The following is a 9,287-nucleotide window of genomic DNA, read 5'->3' as shown; positions in this document are numbered from 1 at the left end:
TAATGAATAAATGCTAATGTCTGCGGCTATATACATGTTCATTAAACTACACTAACACAGGGAAAGTTACATTTTTAGCTAGAGGTTTGCAACATGATCTTTGTGTCACTGCAACTCAGTATCATCTCAGGTATTGATGCAACCTCATGAGAAACATGTAGAATCAGCCACAGCTGCATCTGTGGTCCTGGAGAGCGTTGTGTGGCTTGAATGGCACTGGTTTTGAGAATGCAGTGATGATGGCCTTATGTCAGCCTTTCCTGGGGGCGCGGTGAAGCAGTATGACCAGACTGTAGAGCACTGGAAGCTATTTGTCATTCAAGTTGCTATATTTACTCTGGGCAGATTCATTGTGGCATATCTTTACTACCCTACTGGGAGGAGTTGCCTCACAACTGCGTTTGAGCGCCCGAATTAATTAACATGTGGATTCTTTTTTGAGCAAGTGGTGGGAGGACAAGGAAGAAAGAACAACAAACACAAAACAGTGATTGTTTATTTACAAACAGCAGTACACAGAACCCTAGGGGAGAGGAAAGTAGCAAATTCTCTCACGCTTGCATATAAAGATCATCTCCTAGGCTGTTCCAGAGATCTAAGACTCAAGGTAAAAATACAAGCTACATAATTACTGGAAAGAGAAGAAGCCAGCAGGAAAAATCCAGCCAGTGCTTATCATATTCAGCTAGTCAGAGACTGCTTTTGTTGAGGAATCAATAGATTAGCCAATTTCACTAAAGCAGCCTTAGTTAAGGTTCTTAGTGACTTGGATGTGCTAAATCTCAGTGTTTATCTTCTCTCTCTCAACTGTGCCCAGTTTATCTACAACTAGTCATACAACAGACTACAGGACTCTTCCTCCTTGCCCTGTCCTCAGACTCTGTATGTTGCAACACTGGCCTTTTTATCTAACCAGGCTGATGGAGAAGGAAACATCTGAATATATTATAAACATTTGGTTCCATTGTGAATCTTTATTTTCCTTGCACACATAGCCCATAGCCTAGATCTCCTCAAGGCATCTGCATTGGGGCATTATCATTGGGGCACTATCTGATTTTTCTGTCCTTTTCACATGTCACTGTTGCAACTTTGCCTCACATTAGACAGACTTTTTTTTTTTTAAGAATTTATTTATTTTGAGCTGGACCTATCTGACTTGTCTAATGCTGAACAGGATTCCATGTAACCCTCACAACAGCATGCTGCTGGTGGATGTCGTGCTCCACAAAGCACAGCTTAGGCAGGGCCCTGCCCTGAGGAGTAAACCTTCAGAAATGGGCAGATAGCATACAAACAATTCTAAAGATAAGGCATGAGTGGGAGAGCAGACAGCTGGCTTGGTCAGTGGAAGGCTGTAAGGAAAGAGGAAGTGGAGCTAAAGGAGAAAAGCGTCAATGGAGACTGCATCGTGCACAGGCAGAAAGCCACTATTCCAAGCATAGGGGACATGAAGTTGACAATGGGAAAGGGGAAGCAGTAAGGAGACAAAAGCAGGTAGGATAAAGAGCCCAAGAGGGGACTTTGGAGGCAACAAGGGCTGAGAAGCTGCACAGAGCCTTAATGTGAGGACAAGGAGCTTGGATTTGATCTGAAAAGGGAGAGGAAGCCTGTGAAGGGAATAGGCAAGTATGGGAAGGGAACATATCTGGAGCAGCATGAGAAGAAGATTATTTAGCTGCTATGTTTTGGGAAATAATACCACCTAGCTGTCACAGATAAGGTCACTGATGGATCTCAAAGCACTTTACAAAGGAGGGAAGTAGCATATCCCCATTTTACAGATGGGAAAACTGAGGCAGAGAATGGGAAAATCAAGGTCCCCCAGCAAGTCAGTGGGAGAGCTGTAAATAGAAGCCAGATCTTCTGAATGCCAGTCTAGTTCACTATCCAGTAGGTAACACTCTCTCTAGATTAGATAGTAGTAAAAAGGAAACCTCCGAGGGTTTACAGTACTCTAGTCTAGATGACCAAATCAATAGCCAGGGGATAAACTCATTCCTTATTCTAACATGTTAAATGTAAGCTTTAAATAAATAGAAATCAGCTCCCATCATTTTTAGGCAGCTTCTGTGCATTGGAACCTGGAAGTAGTTTTTGACTCATAGATGTCTCTTGCTTATCGCATTGAATCTGTTGCCAAGACTGTAGACAGGAACTGTCTAACAGCTTCAGTGTACAGGGATTTTTCACTACTGCTGCTGCTAAGGTCTTGCTTGGTACTGTTGCAATGCCTTGTTAAAAATATGGTAACGTGTTCCTCATAGTTCTTCTTCCATCCAGAACTCAGTACCTGGCTTCATCACTATCCCCAGTAAGTTCATTCTGCTCTTTCTGCTGTACTGTCTTTGAAAATGGAATTTAAATTGCAGTTCTGCTGTGAAAAGTGTCTGTGAAAGTGCCATCATGAGGTTCCATGTTTTATTGCCATTCAGTGACTCCAGCTCAACTTATTTTCAGTATTTCAAGTAAAAAAGTCTCTCTTCTAGCTGCTAGCCCTGAAAACTCAGCCTGGGATCTGACAATCAAGCCAGCCTCTTTCCTTCTTGAGCATCACCAGTAATAAAGGTTCTGCAGGCCACACGCCACTGCAAGCCAATTATCCTCAGTGGAACTTCAATGGAGGCAGGATAAGGCCCTCAATTTTGATGGCTGTTTTAGACAGTCAGAGGTATCAATATAACACGTAGTAATATTTATGTTGCTTACTGCATCTGTAAACAAATACAGCATCTACAAGCATCAGTTCTTTGGTTACATCCCAGACACCTAATGGTATCTAGAGCAGAAATGTACATGAATGATTGACCACAAGACACCCTGTTCAGGTGCCCTCTGAAGTTTTGTAGTTTGTCATGAGCATTTCAGAGGAGGAAATGCTGCAGGGACTAATTCTGCCGCACTTAGTTGTAGCAGAGGACTTATCTGCATGTATTTTTTCCAAGAACACCCTAGGCTCTGAACTGCATTTGCAGTCGCAAGGACAGGCATGCAGTTTAATTGTGATGGCAGTTGGTTACCGCAGAGTGTGGATGGAATGAATATGCTGGTGATATTTTTCTTTGTGCCACCAGAGAAGACTGTCTAGTACTAGTGGACCAAGTTAATAGCAGAGGATGTGCCTCCATCTCCTTTTCCATCTGAGGTTTAGTCAACCAGAAAGGATTTCTCCATATTATGGGCCTTCACGTAAATGGGAGTAAATGATGCCATTGTGCCTACGCTGCTTTTGAGCTTCCTGAGTGAGCAATGTTTAGCTCCAAGGGACAGCTGGTACTTTTGATCTAGAGCCAGTAATTCTGGAGGAGGTTTGCCAGAAGATAAACCCAGGAAAGTAGCCTTTGGGAAATGGTCTAAAACTCGCTCCACTCTTTATGTAGCACCCCAAATTCCAATCCAAGTCTGTCAAAGCAGATGCCATATATAGGATGAAAATAAAATTAAATAATTAAACTTAGCTTAAGTTCGGTTAAGGATATGTATATGTGTTGTAAAGAAGGCCCCAATCAGCAAGTAAAGAAGCCATAAGAAAAGTAAGTAAATTACTTGTAGTGGGGGAAGAATGTAGTTTCGAAAGTAATTAATAAATACAGAGCTGCACTAACAAGACAAAGAAAAATGATCTTAAAAGAAACAAGTCCAAACCTTCCTAGTATTCTGCTGGTAAGGGCGGGGGAGAGAGGAAGAAACAAGAAAGGAAAGACCTTGAGGAAGAAGGAGGCTGTACATCTTATCCAAATGAAGACTAGAAATAAGGGTGAACTGTCTCAAACTAGTTTTTAGCTGAAGTCAGTAATTGGCAATGACATCACTTGTTTGTTAAAGGGTTCATTGCTAATGCCTGCCTGCCCACGTTGGAGTCAACCAATATGGTCTAAGCACTCCTGAGGGTTTAGCCCATTTGTAAGTATCTTGATCAAATGCTTATAAGTATTTGGTTACTCATGGAGGATAGGTTCACCAATGCTATCAGCCAAGTTGGGCAGGAATGGTGTCCCTAGCCTCTTTTTGCCAGAAGCTGGGAATGGGCTACTGGATGGATCACTGGATGATGACCTGTGGTGTTTATTCCCTCTGAAGCATCTGGCATTGGCCACCATTGGATGCCAGGATACTGGGCTAGATGGACCATTGGCCTGACCCGGTATGGCTGTTCTTATGTTTGGATGTAGTAAATTGCTTATTAGTCTTTTTATGCATGTTTAGAGCAATTGTATAAATACCATTTGGCCTTTGGATTTAATAAAGGAATTTATGGTTAAATTGGTGTTTTGGTGATTGCCCATATCAATAATTCCACCACCACAAAACTGGCTTGAGCTAGAAGTTAGAGCAGGATGCAGAGCCCTCGTATCTTCTTTGTGAATTGTTGGATGGAGGGTGCCCCTATTTCAGTAGGAGCACTTCCATGGTTCCACTGCATTGTTCCAGACGAAGGGAGTCCTCTGCTTGCTTGTGAAAAAGAGCTAAGGGAAAAGAGCATCTTTCAAGTCTATTTTTACCCTCCTATCAGTGATTAGGGGAAATCATTTGATTGTGTATGCTTTCTGCCTGGAACCACGGGACCTTAAAACAATAATTTCAATGCCTGAAAAGACTCAGGCATACAGGGCAAGAAACCGCATTTCTGGTGATGAATGGTGGCAGCAGGTATATTTTTATGCAGGGAAGTAAGTGCTATCCATGTTAGTTTGGTGCAGACTCCTTTAAGAAGGCTGAGATCACCCTTTTGATGACTAACTGGAGATAATTCGTAACAAACATGGAAGTTTGTGGAATGGAAGGAGATGTGGATTGGTCTGCTGCTGTCTGCAGGAGGTATGAATGGCATTCTTTGTCTTGATGTTCGAAACACTGTACTGAGAGTGAGGGGGTCTCAGTGTTCTCTTTGGTCAACAAAATCTTTTTGAGTCGCCTGGCCAGAGCCATCCCGCCACCTGTGGGGAAGGTTGCTGTGATCTCTGCCATCCCTGGAACTAACAGCCAACTGTGACCAGACATCGCCATCACCAACGAAGACTGGAAGAAGATCATCATGGTAGACATCACAGTGCCATTTGAGAACAGGACCCCAGTCTTCTGCGATGCCCGAGCTCGAAAGGTGGAGAAATACACCCCTCTGGCCAAGACCTTGAGAGCTAAGGGTTACCAGGTTCAGACACGTGCGCTGATCATTGGAGCCTTGGGCCCCTGGGACCCCAGCAATGAGTGAATGTTGTGGGAATGTGGAATCGGTCAATGCTAAATTCAGCTGATGCGGCAACTCATGGTGTTGGACGCCATCAGATGGTCAAGGGACATCTACATAGAACACATCACCAGACATCGACAATACCAGGAGGGATGAGCTGGAATGCCAATGAGAAGTGCAGTGGGGAAAGTAACTGAACTACTTCCCTCATGGATTGTATTTTCTAAATGGACAACCTACCCTAAATTCTCAGTTACTGAGGGACAATCTTCAATCATTGCTATATTTGCTTTCCACAACCAACTCTCTGTATGAACTTTTCATGTACCCGAATACTTGGATGCTAATATCTAAACTGTATTCTTAAATGTTTTCACCTACATTTGGGTTATTGCTAATTATGTACTATATGTCTCTTATGACTTTAAAAACAAAGTTTGTATTTGGGATAATCTAAGCACTATACCCAGATGTACAGACACTCTTTTCTCAACCTGCGTATTATATAATTTTATCATTAGCTTTAATGATATATTTAGTTCTTACCTTGTAGCCTTTGCTACTGTACTTAATGCAGCCAATAAGATGCACAGTGAAGAAACAAATGCTGTAGCTGCTCTGGGAAGGCATCCTTAACCATTTGTAGTTTTACTAAATTGTTTGATCAAGAGCATTCAGTGCTGTAGGCATGGTGGCTATTTTTCTGAAGGGTTTCCCTGTATTCCGAGATATGGAACATTTGCTTTTCCCTGACACTTATTATGAAACATGGGATCCAAATGTTTTTCTAAGACTATAAGGTGGATAGAACAAGTCCCATTAAATGATTATCCACACTGCATATAGTGAGTATCTAGACAATTCCAGCCACTGTAAACTAAATAACTGGAACAATATTAGTGTCATAACTTCCCATAACACTTTGGTGGCTATAGTGTCTTATAAAGGTGTAATACAGACAGGAGCTCTGTTTAAGACATCTATAAACATTTACTGACCAGCTAGGGAAAAATGGTAATACTTCACAGATCTGATGCGCATAAAGGGCCCTATCTCAAACCTACTCTTTTTGGAAAAGTCCTATAGAGGTCTAGGAAGTTTTAGACCCATATTACAGAATTTATAGCTGGGATTTAATTCTTGATTAGACGACTACAGTGTGGTTCAAGAACTCGAGAGAATTTCTTTCCTGAGAATTACTTTTAGAATAATTTCTCTACAATACAATTGGTTTCACCAATTTATAAATTCTATAGCGCTGGAAGGGATAATCTCTTAACTATAAAATATAGTGTGGGGGAAAACTCAATCTCTTTTCCAGCTCTGAGGGCCCACATCTAAAATAAGCAGTAGACTCATACCTAAAAGAGAGGCTGCTAGATATACTCCACTTAGGAAGGAATAATCAGTTGCACACATACAAAATGGGAAATGGCTACCTAGGAAGAAGAACTGAGGAAAGGGATCTGGGAGTGGACTCTAAATATGAGTTAACAGTATTGCGCAAAAAAACCCAAAAATGAACATCATTCTGGGATATATTAGCAGGAGTGTTGTAAGCAAGACATGAAAAGTCATTCTTCGGCTCTATTCCATGCTGATTCGGCCTCAGCTGGAGTATTGTGTCCAGTTCTGGGTGCCACATTTCAGGAAAGATGTGGACAAACTGGAGAAAGTCCAGAGAAGAGCAACAAAAATGATGAAAGGTCTAGAAAACATGACCTATGAGGGAAGATTGAAAAAATTGGGTTTGTTTAATCTGGAGAAGAGAAGACTGAGAGGGGACGTAACAATTTTCAGAGCATAAAAGGTTGCTACAAAGAGGACGGAGAAAAAATGTTCTCCTTAACCTCTAAGCATAGGACAAGAACAATGGGCTTACATTGCAGGAAGGGTGGTTTAGGTTGGACATTAGGAAAAGCTTTGTAACTGTCAGGGTGGTTAAGCACTGGAATAAATTGCCTAGGGAGGCTGTGGAATCTCCATCATTGGAGATTTTTAAGAGCCAGTTAGACAAACACGTGTCAGGGATAATATAACATGGTCTACATAATACTTAGTCCTGCCCTGAGTGCAGGGGACTGAACTAGACCAGGGGTCCCCAACGCGGTGCCCGCAGGCGCAATGGCACCCACCAAGGCAGTTGTGTGCACCCGCAGGACACCGCGCTGTCGAAATTCCGCTGCCAAGAGCCACCTGCCGAAATGCCGCCGAGAAGCGTTGCCGTTTCTTGGCGGCATTTTGGCGGCAACGCTTCTTGCCGCTGCCACTTCTCATGGCATTTCGGCGGCGGGGTGTCTGGCACCCGCCACAGTCTTCTGGGAATGGGAATATGCTATTCCCACAGAAAGGTTGGGGACCACTGAACTAGACGATCTCTCGAGGTCCCTTCCAGTCCTATGATGCTATGTGCTGGGGGTGGCAGTGGGATCTTCCAAGAGAGGGAAAGATAGAGGGTGAGGGAGGGGCAGAGATAAAGGATAATAGACAATACCATGCTTATTAGGACCAAACCACTAATGTAAACAAAGATTGGGGTGCTCCTGTAGACTGATGTGATGTTGGCCCAGGCAGCCCTGCTCTGTGCCATCCCCTCCTCTTTCCTTCCCCCCTTCCCTGCTTGCAAATTCCCAGTTACCCCTTCTCCCCTGGCTGGTGGAGGCGGGGAGTAAGAATAAACTCACACAGGGACCAGGGGCAAGTGAGCCAGAGCCCCCCTCCCCCTGGAATGTTTCCAGCTTGCTCAGCCACGGTCCCCAGCAGCCAAGCCTGGGCAGGGAGCGGAAGTCGCCTCCCCAGCCAGGCTCTCTCAGGCAGCTGCTGGGCTGCAGAGTAGCGACTGGGAGGGGTCCCCATCAGCAGCAGCTCCCTCCCACTCCCCACCCAAGCTCCCTCCTGCCAGGAATGTGCTGGGGGGGGGGAGGCAGGTGCAGAGGGAGGATAGAGTGCCCCCCCCGCAGTAATGTGGCCCCGGGCTGGGCATGGGGGGTGTTCCCGGTGGGGAACAACGACGACATGTGCCCAGTCATGGGACCTCCCCTTTACATCGTACCCACCCCAGTATGGGGAGGCACCAGTTGTCTATGGGGTGCTCTTGGGGGAGGGGGCGGAATGGGGGCAGAAAGAGTCAAGGTGGGACAGGGCCTTGGGGGAAGAGGCGGGGCTTTGAGGGGAGGGGCAGGGGTCGAGCACCCCCAAGAAATCAGGAAGTCGGCACTTATGGCTAGTGGGGCCTTGGCAGGGTTCCCGGGACAGCAGTGACAGGTGACAGGCCCCCCCCCCCCGCAAGGTTCCAGCAAAAAGTGACAGACTCTTGAGGGAGCCCTCAGGGTTCCAGTGACGGGCGACAGCCTTGTGTGGGGGAAAGGGGTGTCCCCTTTTCTCTTTGGGAAATATGGTCACCCTGCCACTCCCAGCTGCCACGGGCAGAGGGGAACCCCACAGCTCCCAGCCACCACGGTGGTAGGGGAAACCATGGAGCCGTAGCAGCAAAAGTCATAGACAGGTCACAGCTTCTGTGACTTTTTATTTATTGCCCGTGACCTGTCTGTGACTTTTACTAAAAGTAACCATGACAAAATTTTAGCCTTACTTATAAGTGAGAGAGCATGGCTGGCACTGGGTGTAAAGAGGGCACACCCCGGGAGTACGGCAGAGTGGGGACGTGAGAGAAGGAAGAAGAAGAAACTGAAAAGGGGAATAAAGCCCACCCCAGGGAAAGGGAGGGAGGGTGAGACTGAAAGAAAAAACATGGAGGAAAGGAAAGGAGTGAAAGAAAAACTGTAGGAGGGGGTTGAATTAATGCTGTTCTGTTGATTAGAGAGAGGCTAATATCCAGAATACTGTGTAGGGCGATTCATACCCACCCACTACGTTCTGGCCAACAAGGGAAAGGAAATCTTGCACCGTTACTTCCCCAAGCTCATCTCCTGCTCCCATTACGCCTTCTTCTCAGCCTCTGCTGCTCCTGATTTCCAGCTACCTGGCTCTCACCAATGTGGGACGGTCCACCTGGGTTTCATGAAAGGTGCCCCCAATGTATTTTCCCACTGAAATCCTTAAATCCAACCCTGGCCTCAGGAAGTCCTGAAACAGC

Source organism: Natator depressus, chromosome 13 (assembly GCF_965152275.1).
Source record: "Natator depressus isolate rNatDep1 chromosome 13, rNatDep2.hap1, whole genome shotgun sequence".
Classification (NCBI taxonomy): Eukaryota; Metazoa; Chordata; order Testudines; family Cheloniidae; genus Natator; species Natator depressus.
The sequence above is the reverse complement of the archived record's forward strand: the minus strand, read 5'-3'. Positions refer to the sequence as shown.